Source organism: Chinchilla lanigera, unplaced genomic scaffold (assembly GCF_000276665.1).
Source record: "Chinchilla lanigera isolate Chin_1 unplaced genomic scaffold, ChiLan1.0 scaffold00073, whole genome shotgun sequence".
In the NCBI taxonomy this organism is placed as follows: Eukaryota; Metazoa; Chordata; class Mammalia; order Rodentia; family Chinchillidae; genus Chinchilla; species Chinchilla lanigera.
The window spans coordinates 10,359,659-10,379,376 of record NW_004955474.1 but is presented as its reverse complement, the minus strand read 5'-3'; positions in this window follow the sequence as shown (position 1 = coordinate 10,379,376).

Sequence of the window (19,718 nt, the reverse complement as noted above, 5' to 3'; positions counted from 1 at the left end):
TCATTTTGTAAAATGCTTAGGATATGACTAGAGTGAAATATTCTTATAAAAGAAATATATCTTAATTATGTAATTGAATATGTGAAAATAAAGTGCAACTTTTTATTCCATGTTTATCATATTCGATTCTTCCTTCAATTTTTTGGCTGAGAATTATTATATTTATGATTTAAAGAAAAGTACTCCTTTAAAAGTATGGCTCTGATCTCTCCTTTGATCTTAGTTCGCACTCTCTGTACCATCCTCAGCAGAGTTACGCCTTGGGAAAAAATTTCCTGCATGCTACAAAAGATTATACATGGTACCTTAAAGATGGTTGCCATATTTAGGCCATTATTTTATTAGCTTCATCGTTTGTTATTATTTAAAGCAATATTTTCACAGCAGAATTTCTGGCGACTCTCACACTCTCCTGAACCTGAAACCTCTTCCTCTCACCTTCCGTTTTGAGCGGCCAGCAGTCGCCAGGTTTCCCCCACACTTTCTATGTACAAAAAGCTTTTTGCCCTATTGTTCACGTTAAAGAAAAGGAAGAAACATCTGGGTTTCGAGAAAAGCAAATATTGTAAGAACAAAGGAAATAAAGATGGGTTTTATGTTAGTACAGGCTATTGTTCAATCGTACAATTTTCTTTTGTCGCATAAACACACATGGCAAACAAAACACCCTGAGGTTTTGCCTTCCTGTCTCCCTCTGGATCAAAAATATCTAATGACAGCGTTTTAAAAGGAAGCTTATACAATCATCTCAATTTTCCCCCCTCCAATTATGCTAAAAAGACGAAAGCTAGGAGCAGATAGCTAATTATTCAGAATATCACACAATATCAGTGCTCTCCAGCAGAACTTTTGTAACGAAGGAAACGTTTCGTCTTTGTGGTCCAATCACAAGCCTCTGGTTACATGTGGCTCTTTAGCACTTGAAATGGAACTGGAGCGAGTGAAGAACTGAATCCTTAAAATATATAGCTTTAATTAATTTGAATTTAACAAGTCACGTGACCTTACTGGCTACCATATGGAACAGTGCATGTCTTTTCTAATTTAGTCTGACTTCAGAAGAGTATATATATATATATCTTCACTGTTACTACTTAGCTACAATTTTTATTATTTATTATTAAAAGAATTTTGTATTTTCAGAAAAGTTAAGTGATAATAGTGACCGTTACTGTCAAATTTGGTCTACCGTAGAAAATCTATTTGCAAAATATAAAAAAAGAAATGAAGACATATTATAATATTTCTCCATAGTAGTAATACTAAAGTATAGTGTATATTTAAAGTAAAAACAAAAAATTAAAATACTGTAACTATAAAAAACCAAAAGGAATAGAAGCCTATTTACATTATACATTCATACATTAGTATTTCTTATACTAAATCTAAAAACTTGAGATTGAGTTTAAATTTTTTAAGATAAAAACATAGTTAATAATCTTTTATTTATATAGGTAGAACAACTTACAGATAATAGCATTTTGCATCCCAACTTTACAAAACTTCTGAACCCTTATTCAATGTAAAATTTTTGAAGACATAGAAAAGTAGAAGAAAAGCTCTACATTCTCATGAACCAAAGAGAGCTGCTATTATGATCACATGTATTTTCTTCATCACTTTAACTAACTTGGTGATATTTCCCTATGTACTTGTGCAATAACAGTAAAACGTCTTCACATACATTTTAAATGACTGCATAATATTCCATTAAGTGCCTATACAACATTTACTAAAACATTTCCACTTTAGGATATGTAGGTTTTTCTGAAATTTGTTAAAAATAAATCTCAGACAAACATCAATTTGTTGAATTCTGATTTGTTATCATAAACAATATCATTCTTGTCTAAGAGAAAATGTATCATGGCTATATTCTGGAAGAACTCTCCTTAGAATATACTACAGTTACAAATTTTAAACAGCTGGAAATTGAATTGGATAATCTTCACAAAACTTTGGGTAACTAGAAATTAGGGTTGATTTATTGCCAATATACCAAAACAAATTTGCCTTGCTTTTGATCTGTAAATTTAGCTGAAATTATATCAAAACAAGAAATATATATAGTTTCTTACTTACTGTCAGTGGCAATTTACTTCTATCAAAACTATTTTTTCACTGCATATATGTAGGAAGGTCATGTGCTCATCCCTTGATATTCCTTGATGATAAATGTTCCTTGTCAACAACCAAAGTATAGAAAAGAATCTGCACTGACTTTTTGGTCTTGCATCAGAAGAGGAGGGGAGAAATCGATCCATATGGCCCTATATGCTCTGTAATAATTAACCCACAACTCTCCACTTGTTTTAGGCTTTAAATCTAACCTTCATATCAAGAAACAACTGCTTTGGAGATAATGAAACTCTCTCCAATTTAGAAAGACAATAAACTTATCGTTTCTCAGATTTAGGGTTTCGAATAAATGAAAAAAGAAGGTGAACATGTCCATTATTTGCCCTGTTCTGAAAGGCTTTTAAAAAGCTCACAGTTAAGGAAAATACAGTTCATAATTACAAAATAATAACAAGTGAAAAAAAATGTTTTAAAGATGAACCACACAAATATTTTGAAGAAAAAAATACTATGCCACATTAATCAGACTTGGAAAATGAAACAAATGATAAACAAGACCACTATATTGTTATAAATGTTTATCAGATATTGATTTCTAATATTAAATTCATACCAGCGGAGCTAGATATTCTTTATTAGCACCTTTCTTCTACTTAATAATAGGCAAACTGCTGTATATTTTGTTCTACTACAATTTTTGATAGTTTAAAAAGGTGTCGAAATTCAGCTTAAAGACTAAAACAAAAGCTTAAACGTTGTGCTTTCTGTTTTGTGAATTGCAGACACTGCTTTACTGATACAACACCCAAGATTCTAAGCTGACATCAAAGAAAAAAAAATCATCTGAAATGACAGCAGCAGCTGCAGCATCCGCCTCTAAATTAGGCTGTGTTTCAAAGTCTGGACTCAACTGCTAAGCAGTATAAAGACCCAGGAGGAAGGCTTCCCAGAAAAGAGAGAGCCTTCCAATCCTAACACATCAAAGTAACACATGCCAGGAACAGCAATAAAGGCATGTGGCCCACATTCACGTGCAGCCTAATTGTGCCGGGCTCAGGAAACCAAGACAAACCTTCAGCTGATTCCTGGTTTAAGAGAGGATTCGAGGTTTTTTTTCTTTTTTCTATGCAGAAAGCTGACACAAATTGGTTGCAGATTATAGAGTCTGACTTTGCGATGAATCATTCTATAATTTCAAAACATGGCCATTTTGGTGTCATACGGTACCTTCCAAACACTGACTTCTTAATGTAGTAGAATATAAACTAACCATTAGGTACAATTAACACTTTAAAAATAAGCTTCATAAATGAAGAAAACCTTAATTTGAACATTCAAGGATAGATGCTTTGAGGAAAGGCTTTTTCATTTGTGTTGCATATAAATTACCAATTCTGAGGGCATTTAATTTCTAAAGCACAAGCTATTTAACAAGAACTCAGAATACTAATGGAGGGCAGAAACAGTTATATGTTTTTAAAGTAATTTTTAGTAGAAATGCCTTCTGTCAGGAGGTTTTCATTAAGCGAGTGTTACTATATATAGAGAGACAATGTAATATATTTAGTAGCACATTTTGCAATTAGATACACATAACAACACACAATAAGACAAGTTTAATATATTAAAATTTACCCTTTATGATCTTTAAGGTATTTTGCAGTATAATGTGCTGTTATTCTACAAGATACTCTTCTGTGTGTGTGAAGTGTCAAAGTTAACTTGCACGATTACCTGAGGGGGTTTAATTACAATTAGTGGAAGGTGGATAATGAATCATGTTAAATGCAGTATGTATGTGTTTTCACTGAACATATATACGAAAGAGAAACATCAGAAAAATATTCAGGGGACTAGAAACAGAAGAGAATGAAAAACTATCTGTCCTGAAGTTCTTTATTTTGCGGGGGTGGATTTCCCTGTACCAGGAACCGAACTCACGACCTTGCACTTGCCAGGCAGGTGCTGCGCCGCTGAGCTACATCCCCAGCCCTCTATCCTGAAGTTCTTAGTTTTTGCCCATTAATGTAACAAGTCATGATGACATGGTATTGAGAGTCAGAATCTCTTTGCTGCTCAAATGATGATCATTAAAGAAATTATTCAAGAATATGATATTGTTATATATTATGAGCCAAATCCCAGAACTGGTATAAAGGTAAATTCCACTTGCATTAAATCAGCTTTGAATTTATATATAAACTATATTATAAATTGAGTCACATTATCACTTGGAAAACATAAGCATTGAATAGGGTGCAGGAAGGTGATCATATCATTATCATTTTTCATTATGACTGTATGGGTTGAGAAAATTAAAAAATAATTCCAAACAATACATCCAACAGTCTCTATTACCAGTGTGTGGTGTTTGCAGTGGTCCAAAAGGGAAAATGCTCTTTTGCCTTTAAGAACCGTGGTTATTGTGTCTCCTAGGACATATATAAATTCTTTGATGTCGCAACATTGTCACATTATAAAATGGACTAAGTTACCTCAAGGAATACTTTCTTGTCATGGCCATAAAATTGGACTATGAACAAATCAAAAGGAATCATGTTCCAAAAAGTTGGAACAGATTTGTCCTTTTCAAAAATCTCTCTGATGAACATCCACATCAAGGTACACAGGGGCAAAATTAGTGGAACCTGTTACTATAGATTTTTCAAGGATAGTGTGTTGAGAAGAACTCAATGTGAAAAACACTTTGAACTTCCCTGTTTCTCTACTTGGTATTTGCCAGTCCCTATTCTGCATTCTACCTTTCTGAGAGTTGTTGATTTTCTTGCTATCATTGCTGTCCAGTACATGTAACCACCAAACAACCATAACATAACAACTGCACCATGTTATTTCAACGGTATAAACTGTCAGAATTACAAAGAGGAAAGGCAGTATCAAAGAAATGTTCAAAAACTTGCCATCTCATATACTCACGGGTCAGTGTACTGTCTGTTTGCCATGGTAACAGCCTTTTGTCCTCTACAGTAGCCACTCTGCCCTCAAGACGGCTGGTGACTCTGCATTTATGAATTCTTATTTCTCCCTTAAGCAAACTCTTCCAACTAGATCAAGACTCCAGGAGCAACACTGACAACATTTTCAAAATAACTATAGCATTTGTGCATGCTTTATGGTTTACAAAAATTATTTCTCTCACATTATGTTGCTAATTATTACCGCAACCCCTGAGATATATTATGGTGCCTAATTAAAGGTGGGGAAATTGAGTTCAAAGAGACCCAGGATTTAAAGCAGACAGACAGTGAAGTGGCACCTCCTTGACCGCCCATCAACCTGTGCCTTTTACAGTTGCCACATTCAGAGACCCCTTCTGTATCCAGTGAATTTCATGAGTGGGGTAAATAAGAAGCAAGAACTTTTCCAGTGCTTCATAATCATTTTTGACGTTATCTTGAAAATCATTTTTAAAAGTCCTATAAAGACTCATTTGAGATCTTCTGTTAGATTTCTTAAATAAAATTATAATTCTGGATCGCCTTAACAGATTTATAAGGTCATCTTGCTATATCAGTTCTTAAGTATTTCAGAATGTATGTTAATATGGTTGGCATAACGTAAAGTGAGCTAAGGCGTGCTGCAAAGTTAATAAGATGGAAAGCTTTGAAGTTGCCTATTGAAAATCTTTTTATTTCAGCTCATGAAAATATCAATACAGGGTTCTTCTTTTATTATTTCACAGCATAGGCAATACTCTGATTTTATGCATTCTTCCTTGACTTTATTTTTTAATAGTATATATTTGCTATACAGACTGATCGCATTCATAATATGGAATTTATACCTCTACATGATACACCTTGATTCATTCTTCCCCATGCCCCTTCCCACTTTTAACCTCCTCTCCTCCCCTTATTTACAAAAACTTTCTTTCCATGTTCCCCTCCCATTCTCCTTTGTTCCCTTTCCCTTTCCCCTACCTGTCCTTCACTCCCCTCCAATCAGAACATGTTCTTCCTGCTTCCTAATATCCATCATCCACTTTGATCCATATTTAGACTTTTCTCACACAGCAGAAACAATATAATATTTAAACAAATGTTTCTGATTTATTTCAGTTAAAACTATGGTCTCAAAATGCATCCATTTACCTAAAATGTGTCAAGTTCATCCTTCTTTATGGCAAAGTAGTACTTCATCATATACAAAAACCACATTTTCTTTATCATTCATGTTTATGGAAGCACAATTTCTAAGAGCTAAATCTTGGAAACAGTCTAGATACCCATCGACAGATGACTGGGTAGTGCATTCTAAAATTAGGCAATATTATGCTTGAAACATCATTATTTATAAAAAGCTTTTCTAAAACATTCATCATCATGAAGTAAAATCACACCAGCTTTACATACAATGACCCTATTTCCTGGTTTTTGTTTTTTTTTATTGTTAGTACCAGGAATTGAACTCACGACATTACACTTCCCAGATAGGCACTTGTGCCACTGAGCTACACCCCCAGCCCTATGACCTGGTTTTCTTAGGGCAATTCTATTTTTTTTTTCAGTACCAGGAATCGAACTCACGACCTCGTGCTTGGCAGGCAGGTGCTGTGCTGCTGAACTAAATCCCCAGCCCATTCTTCAGGCAATTCTATGCAAACAAATAAACTTCTTGGGTTTCTTCATCAATACTGCAACACACTGGCTTTTCTCTTCACGTGTCCGGCAAAAATGTACAGCATGGTTACCATGGACACACACACTGATGTGTGTGTATGCAGTGTGCACTCATATACAACATACATATGCATGTTGTGAAGGCTTACATATAAAATGTTCCCCAAAAGTCTCAGGTGTTCAGAGTTGGAGTTTTGCAGAGGATTTGATTACAAGATGCAGTACTTATCCATGGAGTTATTCCAGTGGTGATTTCATAGCTGAATGCGCTGTTAGGAGGTGAGACCTGCTTGGAAGAGGTGTTCGGGACCTGAGTGCATGCTTTCCCCGGCTCTTCCCTTCTCGCTCTGCTTCCAGCTGTGGTGAAGCAGACGCCTTTCCTTTGCCATGCCCTTCTACCATGAGTTTTGTGCCTGTGAGTCAGTCAACTATGGACTGTACCCGCTGAAATTTTGAGCCAAAATAAACTCATACTTTCACTTATGACTGTCAGCTATTTTGTCCCAGAAATAGAAAAGTAACTAATACACAGTCAGTCTTCTTTAAGCATTCTTTAGAAATACAAATTTGGTAAGTGCTGTAATGCAAAGTAAAGAGGGCAATAGAAATGAAGAATGACTAGATTAAGACTCTCTCGGCAACAGCATGAAATTCAGAAGGAGTTAGTCAGGTGAAAGTTGGATAAAGAATAATTCATGGGGCAAAATCAATTTGTATGGATTTCTACTCAAAGACGAGCTTTATTTTTGAAGATTTAAAAGCAATACATCACTAAGGGCCTCTGCTGTGGCACCTTCACTTTTAAGTTTTAAGTTAATTCCCCAGGAAGTGAAAAGGAAAGAAAGGCGGGAAGGGCTCAAAGTGTGAGAGAGAGGAAAAGAAGGAAGGAGAAAGTGAAAGGAGAATGAGAGAAAGGGTAAGAAATAGGAAGGGAAGGAGAGAACGTCATAATTTTAAGATAGGGACGAATGTTTTATTGAGAACTATCATAGAAAGTAAAGAGCATTAGGAGAAAGACGATTGTTTGATTAGTAGGGCAGGGAAAACCTGTCTAAGGAAGTGACTGACAACGGAATTATGTTTCCATTTACAAATGTTCCAGCCAAGTGAAGACCTGAGGGAGGACTGCAAGCAGAAGAAAGAGTAAATGGACAGGCCCTGAGGTGAAACGAGCTTGGTGAGTTTAGACAACAAGTAATCAGACACCAGTGTGGTTGAAGCCCACTGAGTGGGCGGAGGAAAAACACCAGCGGAAATTAAGGAGAGTACACTTCTCGCCATGGTACAGAGTTGAGCAGCCTCGACCTGAGGAACTCACGAGCACTAGTAAGCAGGGGAGAGAGAGTCCGCAGGGGTGGCAAACTCATGACAGAACTCTGCACTGAGTTTAAATTTGTGAAGAAATCACTGAAATTGTTAAATAACCGAACAATGCACCCTGGTCCCTTGTTCGGCCAATGAAGGGCTTGTATGAGGACAAAAACGGAAGTGAGGTGAGTGGTCAATCAAAAGGTCATTTGAGGAGCTCAGGTAGACATGATAGTACTGTATACAAAACTTTAATGATGAAGATACAGCAGTGTGAGATTAAAGATTTTATGGTACTTGCAAAATCCAGTGAGAAAAATTTTCTCCTGCTGAAGGATATTTGACGGAAAGATTCCAAAAATGCATTTTTAAACAAAGTACCGTGTTGTGTATAGCATAGGCACCAAAAGCAATTTTAAAAGTGAGCTAAAAATATATACTATATGTATTTCTTTTCTCCTAACTTTACTATTTTCTGTCAGGAATATAGTAAGTTGGTTCACATATTTATTAAAACATTCTCACTAAAAAGATTTTGTCATCAGCCAGGCTGGCCAGTGTTATCCTATAATCTTAACTCTTTTGGAAACTGAGGCAGGAGGATTGCAAGTTGAAGCCCAGCCTGGGAAATTTAGTGACTTCGTATGATCCTGTCTCACAAGAAAGAATAAAAAAGGACTGAGAATGTAACTCAGCCCAAACATCTTGAGTTCAATCTCAAGTACCATAGAACAAACATTAAAAAAAGAAAAAAATGTTATGATTTTGGGGCTGGGGATTTAGCTCAGTGGAACAGTGCCTGCCTGGCAAATGCAAGGTCATGAGTTTGATTCCTGGTACCAGAAAAAACAAAACAAACAAAAAAAAAATGGTTATTTTATCATCATATTATACAATTTATGATCATATTATAGATTCTTAATGTAGGTACTTACAATGAAAAGCTCATATGCACCTCTACATTAACTTTAACATCACCTTAATTAAATAAACTTCTCAATTATTCACATTTTAAATGATACATTCTTCTTTGTGATGTACAATACAAATCAACTATAAATCCTGCTATTATGAAAGGAATGATGTACTCTGACATTATTAATTGTTCTTTATTTATTTTAATGATAAAAGAATGAAAACATATTAACGAACAAATATAAACAAAATAACACAAAAACAATAGAAACAATACAAAATTTCAGATAAGTTGATAGGAATTTAACAATGGTTGTTGTATTACATATTGTTATCTTCAAATTGATTGCTCAATTGAACTAATATAGGCATGTAAGATTGATATGACATGATTGATTATTCTTTAAAACAAAGTTTCTTTGAAGAAATGTGAAGCACAGTTTTTACATCTTTATCAGAATAGTTTCAAATCAAATTCTTTAAGAAGAATAGCAATTTATTCTATCAGTATGTAACTGACATGCCTACTGCATAATATTTTTTTAACCATTCCTACAACCTGAAGAAGTAATAATGAAGAGAAAAACGGGTAAAGTTCCAATTTTCCTATGGAAACCCTCATAGCTTAACCTTTTCCTGTTGATTTCCATGAACATTTCTCTTCTTTTCCCTTTCTTGCTAAGAATAAACATTATAAACCAAAGGCACATTCCATCCATTGAGCAAAGCTCTGAATCTCTAAATGTTTTCAGGATCGTAGTGGTATACTGACCTGTACACTAAGCACAGAAATGTCACCATGGTTAGAAACTTTTTGGAGTATTGAAGGGCAATAGAGGGCATGTATTTGGTCACAGAGTGATATGCACACCTTAGTGTTTTGTCTTAGGTTCTAGAGATCAAAGCCAATGTTAACTTCTACAACTTTAAAAAATTCCCAGAAGTTTAAGTTATAAGCAAGCAACTTTAGAGATTCGAGTCACTTTTAAAAGATAAGTGTTACTTCCAGGTCCTGAGTGCTTCTGGGAAGCTTCCAGAAAATTGTGAGCAAACAAGCCTTGAGTCCTACAAAACTAACATACGGAGAACACACTGAAAAGTAGTGGACATATAATGGGGGCAGTGGCAGATAGAACTACCGTGAACATTTCCCCAAGGACTAAGTCACATAAACACAATGACTAACATTTACATTGGCATTTTCCTCAGCCAATTTGGTTCTCTTCAAATATATTTGGTTATTGATCGATACTTACAGAAATTAAGATAATTTTCTCCCTCTACTCAATTACTGCCATTTCTTCCTTTCCACCTTTTTCTTGATTTTCTCTATCAACAGTTTTCCTTTGGTTTGACTAGTTGATCTCAAAAGGCTTAGTACCTAAAGTATCAACTCTTATTAGAGTAGCACTTGAGTGATGCAATTCTAGAAAAGGCAAATTTCTAAGTGGCTTGACCAAGTTAAGCATCCATTCACAATGTGGCAGTGTCTCCCACATCAACCACTAGGCTAATGGTTTCTTGGCTGGATCACATGACCAGCATGACCCTGGAGTGCTTTTGGTGAATCCTGCAAGCCTATGTGCACACACAACCACCTACTTAATCTTTCAATAAATGAGAGGCATTGTGGAGAAGGACATTCTTTAGTTACTCTTTTGTGTATTGCCTGAGGCCTGACCAAGCCATGATTGTTCTGGAGTTCTGGAGGTTCTGGAAGTTCTGGTACTGGAGGAAGTCTAGCTTAGGCTTTGTAAGTCCCCGAATCAATACTAGATGCTTTGCTGAGATATGGGTGAAGGAAGATAATATGATAGCTTCCTATGATAATTGAGTTGTATTGTCCTTTCTAAAATAGTTAATATTCTCTGATTCCTCTGCCGCCTCCTTGGTGGGTTCTGAATAAAAGGTTACTGAAGATGGTAATCAGGAGTCAGTCAGTCCTAGAGGCTGCTAGCACCTGATCACAGGATTTTTGTTCTCTTGGTTTGACTTTTTCTTACTTTTCTTGTGCATCTGTGGGCACCTAGTTTGGGGGATCTGCTCACCCTGGACAGAGTCGCCCTGATACAATGTGTTCTTGTCGAGCTGCACAAGTGTTGGTGAGTTTTGGAGAGGATCTGTTGTAGCTGGACTCTTTTGTCATTACGTTACAAAGTAAGAATTTAATACATACCCTGAGTCTGTTCAGGAAAGCAATATATTTGAGTTGCCCTAAGCAGCAAGTTTAATTAACTTCCTGTAGCAGCATTCTAGTTGCTCACAAATTTCACAATAATCATTAGGGCAACTTGTATAAGAATGAAACTTACTTTTCCACCAAAGAATTGGCAACAGTTGCTTACTTTTCTCTCATGTACCTTGCTAGTTTTCCTGAAAGATTTTTAAGAGCTTGAATTAATATTGAATTTAATTAGATGCTCTGATAAAGGGTTGGATTTGGTTTTGTTTTTTTAAATAAAACATATCTGGTGTGAAGAAAGCAAACAAATTGCAGGGGTCCTTCCTAGCTGTTACTTCTGAACCTATTTGCTGTTCAGTTACTCCCAAAGCAGACAGTTGTACTTCTGAAAAAATTCACAGTGCTATAATGTGTCAATTTAATTCAGATAATGTATTAATAAAAGTTACATGTTAAGGACCATTTATAAGCTAGGCATTAAAAAGTGTACTATACACTCATAATATCATGAATTCCACAATGTTTGCATGGTGTTGAGTATTGGAGACAAGATTGAAATGGAGAAATTCTGAGTCAGGATGCAAAATTTGGGAAATGTCCAAGAAGGATAAATTGATAATTTGGTTAACATTTTCTTTATGATTCTATAAAAATTAATCATTATGATTAGTAAGTAGTACATTCCTAGACATGAAGTAATCAAAGTACAACTTGGGTTTATGGTCCATCATCATTATAAAATTATTGTAAGTGTTAAATTACTATTCTTTAAGGAGGGAGTGAGGACTCTTTATAGTCACATTTAGGTAACAGATTATCTCCCTTATTTTCATGATTACAAAGATCCTTAGAGACTCTCATTGTCTCAGTCACTTCCCTCATGGCTGGAACAAAGCACATGACACCCATAATTTAGAGTGGTTCATAGGTCAGTCCATAGTGGGCTGGCTCCAAGACAGGAGAGTTTGGCAGAGGGTTGTGGGGGTGGGGTTTGAGACTTTCTGATGTATTCATGGTTCAATGTTGGAATTATGAATGTGAGTGCTATACCTGCCCTGGGGAGGATAGTTTGCATACAAGGTAAGGGAGGGAAAGAAACTGCTTGCCACCACTCCTCCCTTTTGCTCTTACCGTTTTTGCTGTTTTCTGCTGCCATGAACTGTTGAACTCTGCCATGTGCTACTCTGTCTTGGAGTCAGCTGAGTATGGACTAAAACCCCCACCAACTGTGAGCTAAATAAATCTTTCCTTCCTTAATGTTGGGTGTTGGGTATTTTGTCTCAACAATGAGGGAAAAGTAACCAAGACAGAATTTGGTACCAGGAGTGGGGTTGTTGCTGTGACTATAGCTAACTATGTGGTTCAGGAGCCTTTGGAAATGATTTGTGGGAAGTGTTTGGAAAGGTTTGGAGACGTTGTCTGAAAGAATAGAGCTGGAACATCTTCAGCTATTCTATATGGGAGACTCTGGTCAGAGCTCAGAAGACCAAAAGACTGATAGAAACCCTGCCAGTAAAGACCTGGCTCAGGAGGTTTCTGCTGGGAAGAAGGACTGCATTGGGTGCTAGACTCCTGGTGATGTATGTTATGGCTTGGTAGAAAGTTTGACTGCATTTTGCTTGTGTCCAGAGACTTTGCCTGAGCTTGACATTAAGGGTAGTGAACTAATTAATGTGGCCAAAGAAATCTCAAGGCACTCAAATGTTGAGGCGGTGGCATGCCTATTGTTGGGGGCTTTTAGCCAAATTTATGTTGAGAATCAAGAGCAAAAATCCCAGCAAGATGATTTAAAAGTCTTGTAAGTTTGGTCAGAAAGGAAGCTCCAGCAAAACTGTGGACTGCAAAGATAGAGCTGAGGAGACTTTGCTTTGAGACGAAAGTCATAGAGTGCCGTGTTCCAGAATGGCAGCAGCATAGAGAATTTGTTCCTCAGAATTGGATTAAGAGTGCCCAGCTATCCAGGCACTCAACCCTTATGGCCAAGAGACAGGAAGGCCTGCCTACTGCTGTAGGTGGCAGTAGACCTTGGCATCATCCACATGGCGCTGGTTTTAGGTGCACACAGAATGCAAGAGATCTGCAGTTAAAGAGGCTTCCACCTAGAATTCCAAAGAAGGCCGGGGAGGCCGGGCAGTGTATGAAGCTGTGAGTGTGAAGCAAAAAATGCAGTGGCGACCTCAGAAGGTTGGAAAAGCCAGGAACATGGATTATCTAAGGAAAGCTGCGAGGAGGGAGTAAAGCAGGCCTAAGACAGAAGCCAAGGGAGCTACAACCACCAGAAGTGCCACAGGGGTAGAGCCATATAAGGCCTTTGGAGCTCACAGTTTATCACAGATTGCTTCCAATATTCCACATGGAACTACAGGCCATGTTAGCCCTGCTGGATTTGGGACTTGCTTTGGTCCCAATGCTTTGTGTCCCACGTTTGTACCTTCTGGAATGAACATGCTTATTTTGTGCCATTGAATGTTGGAAGTGTTTAACTTTTCATTTTTACAGGGGCTTGCAACTAAGAGTTTGCCCTTTATCTTGGAGGAGACTTGGGACTTGGACTTTTCAGCAATGCTGCAACTGTTAGGACTTTGGCAACTCTTAGAGATGGACTAAAATGTCTTTTGCATAAAGGGATGTACATGAATCTTTGGGGGCCCAGGGACAGAATGTTATGGTTTGTATATGAATGTCCCCCCAAAGCCTCATGCAATCATGGGGTGGACTTCTAGAGTTTATGATTGATTCATGGTCCAGTGTTGGAATTATGGATGTGAGTGCTACACCTGCCCTGGGGCAGGTAGTTTGCATGCAATGTAAGGGAGGGAAAGAGGCTACTTGCCACCACTCCCCCTTTGTGCTCTTGTTGCTTTTGCTGTTTTCCACCTCCATGAACTGTTACCCTCTACCATGTGCCACTCTGCCTTGGAGCCAGCTGAGTATGGACCCTAACTTCCACCAACTGTAAGCTAAGTAAACCTTTCATTCCTTAATGTTGGGCCTTGGGTATTTTGTCTCAGCAACAAGAAAAAGTAACCAAGTCTTAGAAAAATAAAATCAAATGAGGAATATAAACTCTTCCAGGCCATGCCCAGTTACCCACCCACTTCTAACAGCAAGTTATCTGTAAACCCTCATAATCGTATCACCTTCTGAAAGCTCCACCTTGGAGCATAGGAGGCTCTTGGGTGCACCTACATATGATGTACACTAGCATCAGTGGAGGTGTCTTATTCCTAAATTCTCTTGCTGGGATGCTTTTAGCCTCTGGGTGGTGCTTGTAACTCTTTTCTAAAATCCCTAGGAATCCAACATTTCTTTCCAGCTTCTTGCTGCTGAGGTCCCTTCTTTCCTCTATTTTCCTCTTAAATGGAACACAGGAGAGCTCTATGCCTGTCCCTTCTCTCAGATCTTCACATCTGGTCTTCAGAAAACACACTTTATTTTCCCTGACAGCTCTGGAAGTACAAGTGGAGCACAAGACAGTCATCTTCACCCTCACAGCTTGTTTTAAACTCTCAGTCTCAAATCATTAATCAGTCTACTGGGTCTCCTAATGGCAAGGGACGTATTTCAAGATCCCCTAGGTAGGTCCATGGCATCACTCCTCTCCTGGAAATGAAGGATGCAAACCTCCTACTGAAAAAACTTGGAAAGGGAAAGGATTCATAGGAAAACAGCAGACATGTCTAGATAATTCTGTTTAATACATTCCAACTCTTCTCTGTCCTTGATATCTTCAAATGGTTTAAACTAACCAAAGAAGTTCTGACTCATGGAATCCATTTTTTACCTTCATACCTGATACGTTCTGTAAGACACACAATTTTTATAAACTAAGTTAATAAAAGTCCCAGTTTCACACCCTGGTCTATTTAATCAGCATCTACTATGTTGTTGACACAATGCTCCATATTCTAGATATAATGTATGAACTACCCACTATCTTTTGTTCCAGTTATTATTTATTTCTACATTATAGATGGATAAAACTGACCATGCATCTTCACTGAATCATCACTTACCAGTCACATGCTATATGGTATGAACCCTGTTTTATTAGACATATGAATAGGGCATAGACCTGCCATATAAAGAAACTATGCACTAGTGAAAACTTTGATTAGGTCAACAATAATTAAAATTCCAAGGGACAAATGTAAGATGAGGTAGCACATCATTTTGGAGTCTGTAGGAAGTATCCAGCCCCTACTAGTATCCAGGAAAAAGTACTTGAGAGGATGAGATAATATTCAGAGAAGCTTTTCTGAAGAAATTACTTTCTCTAGAATTCATATAAAATGCACAACTGGAAAACAAGAAAGCAAACAGCCAAAGCAGAATATAGCAAACACTGACACTAAAAACTTTCCCCTTTCTTCATCCTTCTTTTTTTTTTTTCATATTGCCCATATTAAAAGTATTTTAATTTTTATTTGTTTTTTAATTCTCAAATTCTAAGTTGTACTATCAAATTAACCCCTTGTTAGGGTGAACAACAACTTCCTTTTTTGTTACAGAGGCAAAGATTCTGCTGGAATAATAATTTTCAAATAAAATCATACAACAATGGTATGTAAAGTAGTATAACAACTTTAAATAAAATAATACAATACAATGATAGAATAATATTTTTAAGCAAACTTCAGTAAACAAAGAATTTTTACAGGAGCTATGACCATAAACTATGGTGAATGCTTAAATTTTTTAAAAAGTTTTACTACAATAGGAGACACATTGTCATTAAACCTGCCATAAAATATTTCCCCTCCCTTTAAGCTCACTAATCCCATTGTTCTTTGCCACTTTCTGAAGCAGTTCTGGAAGTCCACTTTCATGTGTGTCTTTCGTTAGGTTGTACTTTCTGCCTTGGTCTTCTGAACTGATTCAAAATATTTACCTTTCATGGCCATTTTGATTTTGGGGAAAACCAGAAGTCACAAGGTTCCAGGTCCACTGGATAAGTTATATGAAGATGTACTGTGATGCTCTTATGAACCTGGCTTTCCACTGCATGACACTGCACAGTGCATTCACTGTATACTTATCACACCTCATAAATACACTAGCAGAAGAAGAATTCCAGAACTGCTTCAGAAAACGGCAAGAATGATGGGGTAAGAGTGTTCAAAGCAAGTGGGAGCATTTTGCGAGGAATAAATAACAATGTATATTTTATAGTAACCAATATTTTATTTAATTACTGACCAGACATTTCAATTATACCCGCCAAGTCTATATACTGTCCACCATTGAGGAAAGTATAGGTTAGGGCTAGCACTCTATATTTTAAAAAATATACAAATAATTCAAACATATTGTTAGGTTGAGAATGGCTTCTTTTTAATTTTTGGGTATTTTTCCAGAAGAATTAAAAATGTCATACCACAGCAATATATGTGCACTTATGTTTATAGGAGCACAATTTGTCATAGCTAAATCTTGGAAAAAACCCAAATGCCCATCCACCGAGGGATGGATAAAAAAAGATGTGCTATTTCTGTACAATGGAGTATTACTCAGGTATTAAAAAGATTAACTCAAGGCTTTTATAGGTAAATGGATGCAACTAGAGACCATACTTATAAGTGAAATAAATTGGACCCACATGTGTAAACATCATATTGTCTCTCTGGTGTAAGAACATGAAAGAGTCAATAAAACCCAAAATGTACAATAGATAATAAGAAAGGGAAAGAAATTTCTCAAAGGAAGGAAAAACTGGGATGAGGGAAAGAAGAAAAAGAAAGTATTAAGGCATTATATATATTTATGCATGTATATATATGGCTTGGTGGCATAACTGTATTGCTGGTGTCTGATGGTTTGTTGAGGGGAACGGTTAAAGATTAAAGTTTTTTTATGTATATTCTGACCAATTTTGCATGCTTATATCTGGTAATCTAAGCAACTTATGTGATGAAAACAGTTTGCAGTATAACAACCATTGGTGAATTCTACAGTCCTGTCTAGTGAAACTATGTATTGCCTCTAATGTTCTTTTATTTGTTTTGGTTTGTTTTTGTTTTCTTCTGGTACCAGGAATCGAACTCACGATTCCTGAGCTAAGTCCCCAGCCACTGAGCTAAATCCCCAGCCCCTCTAATGTTCTTTTAAATTATTATTTTCTTCATCCTTCTTGAGAGAACTCTAGTTTTACTTGAACATCCACCCCTCACATATTCAGCTATGTGCTTACAAAACGTAAGCCCATCCCCAGGTCCAAGAAGGGTCACTAAGGAGAGTTTCTTGACCATGACTACTGACATTCAATATGGGATAATTCTCTGCTTTAGTGGACAGTGAGGGGCGATGCAGTAGGTTGCTGTCTAAATTATAAAATGCTTAGCAGCATCCTTGGGCTCTAGCCACTAGATGACATTGCCACATGATGCATTCTTTATCCCTCAACTTGTAACAGCCAAAATTAACTCTGCATGTTGTTCAGTGTCTGCTTGGAGGTGACAGATCCTAACAGATCTAAGCATCATCCTAATGGATCTATAATGAAATACGTGATCAACTTCTGGCCCTTTTTTTTTGTTTTATACATCTTTGTATATTGAAATTACATATGAGCTGTTACAGACATCTTGCTTTAGCCTAAAATAAAGTAGTAACCAAAGATAATAACAGCAAGAGTCCTTGATTTTCTTATGAAGTGGATTCATTATTGTGGGGACCTGTCCTGAATTCCTTGATATATGAAATAATATGTTTATTATCAAAAATAGTTTGCAGTAAGGTTGTTACAGATTTCAGACTAGAGATATTTAACTAGTATAGCAGAAGGCAGGTATGTGCACTGTCCTGAAGTTACAGGATACACCTTAGAATTATGGATAGAGTACAAAAATTGAAGAGGTGTCATAAGGAAAGATATAATGCTGTATGTACCTAGTGGTTCACACTTTTATTCCCAGCACTTGGGAGACTGAGGCAGGAGGACTGCTGGGAGTCTGAGACCAGCTCGTGATATATAGTGACTTCAAGACCAGCCTAGACCATATGGTGAGACCCAGTCTCAAAAAACAGATGTAAGATATCACAATAATAAGATGTGAAAATATTATTTGTAGAAACTGAGGGTGTGGTTCAGTGGTAGAGCACTCGCCTAGTGCATTTAAGTTCAGAACCTAGTACTAAAATAAACAATAGAAGAAAAGGTAAGTAATAATTCAGAGACAGTGAGGGATTAGGCAGGATTAGAATTAAGATGTTACTTTTTGAATTTTGTTTTTTTAAGACAGAGTTTCATTGTGTAGTTCAGACTGGCCTTGAACTCACTATATAGCCCAGCCTTGCCTTGAACTTTCAGCAATCCTCCTGCCTCAGCCTCCCCAGTGCTGTGATTACAGGTATGTGCCACCATGCCTGGTCCCAACATTAGGTTTTTAAATGCAGGTTGGGTATTGGATGTAAGATTTGGCAAGCTAGACTAAAGCCCAAGAGTAGTATTTGGAGGAATTTGTAATGAACAGAGGAAGCTGTGTGAGGTATCTTTGCCCTCACTTTCCCAAACTAGCTTGCACTTTAGTTTGTCTCCACGACATTCAGAGCCAATAGACCAACTGTCCACTTTCTCCTCTTTGGGCAACCTTCCTTGTGTCTGGTTATTCATCTGAGTGGCATATCTCATCCACAGTTACTTATAACAACTCTACAGTGAAAACCAACTAGAGCACTACCATTTTCACAATTTTAAATAAAACAGACATCTACATGTAGAAATCTGATTACATATACTACATTTTTGTTAGTCACACATCATTGTTGAACACATAAATTATTTCCATAACAACTCTACAGTGAAAACCAACTAGAGCACTACCATTTTCACAATTTTAAATAAAACAGACATCTACATGTAGAAATCTGATTACATATACTACATTTTTGTTAGTCACACATCATTGTTGAACACAAATTATTTCCATATTTGGGGTATTGTGACTAATGTTGCAATAAACATATATGTGCAAATATCTCTTCAATTTCTTTAACTACCTTTATGTACACCCAGGGATGAGATTGCTTAGTCTATGGTAATTCTATTTTTATCACTTTGGGGAAGGTCCAGACTGTTTGCCATAAGTACTCCACTAATTGACATTTCCACTAGCAGTGTGCAAGAAATTCCTTTTCTCTATGTCCTTGACAATGCTTATCGTTCAAGTTTTTTATAATAGTCATCTCCTTATGAGATATCTCCTTATGAGATAATTTGTATTTTGTTGATGATTAGAAGTGTTAAGCATTTTTTCATGTACCTGTTAACTATTTGAATATCTACTTTTGAAAATTGTCAATTCAGATATGTTGTCTATTTTTTCATAGTTATTTGTTTTTCTATTAATGAAATATTGAATTCCTTACATATATTGAGTATTGGTCTCTCATCAGAAATGTTGGAGTTGAAAATAGTTTCTTTTAATATACATGTTATCTTTTCACTTTGTTGATTGTTTTATTTCTTGTGTAGAAGCTTTTTAGGTGAATATAATCCCATTTGTATAATTTAGTTTTGTTATGGTGTGTGTAGTTTTCATTGTGCAGATCTTTCACCTACTCCAAATTCATCCCTGTTATTTCAGTTTGGATAT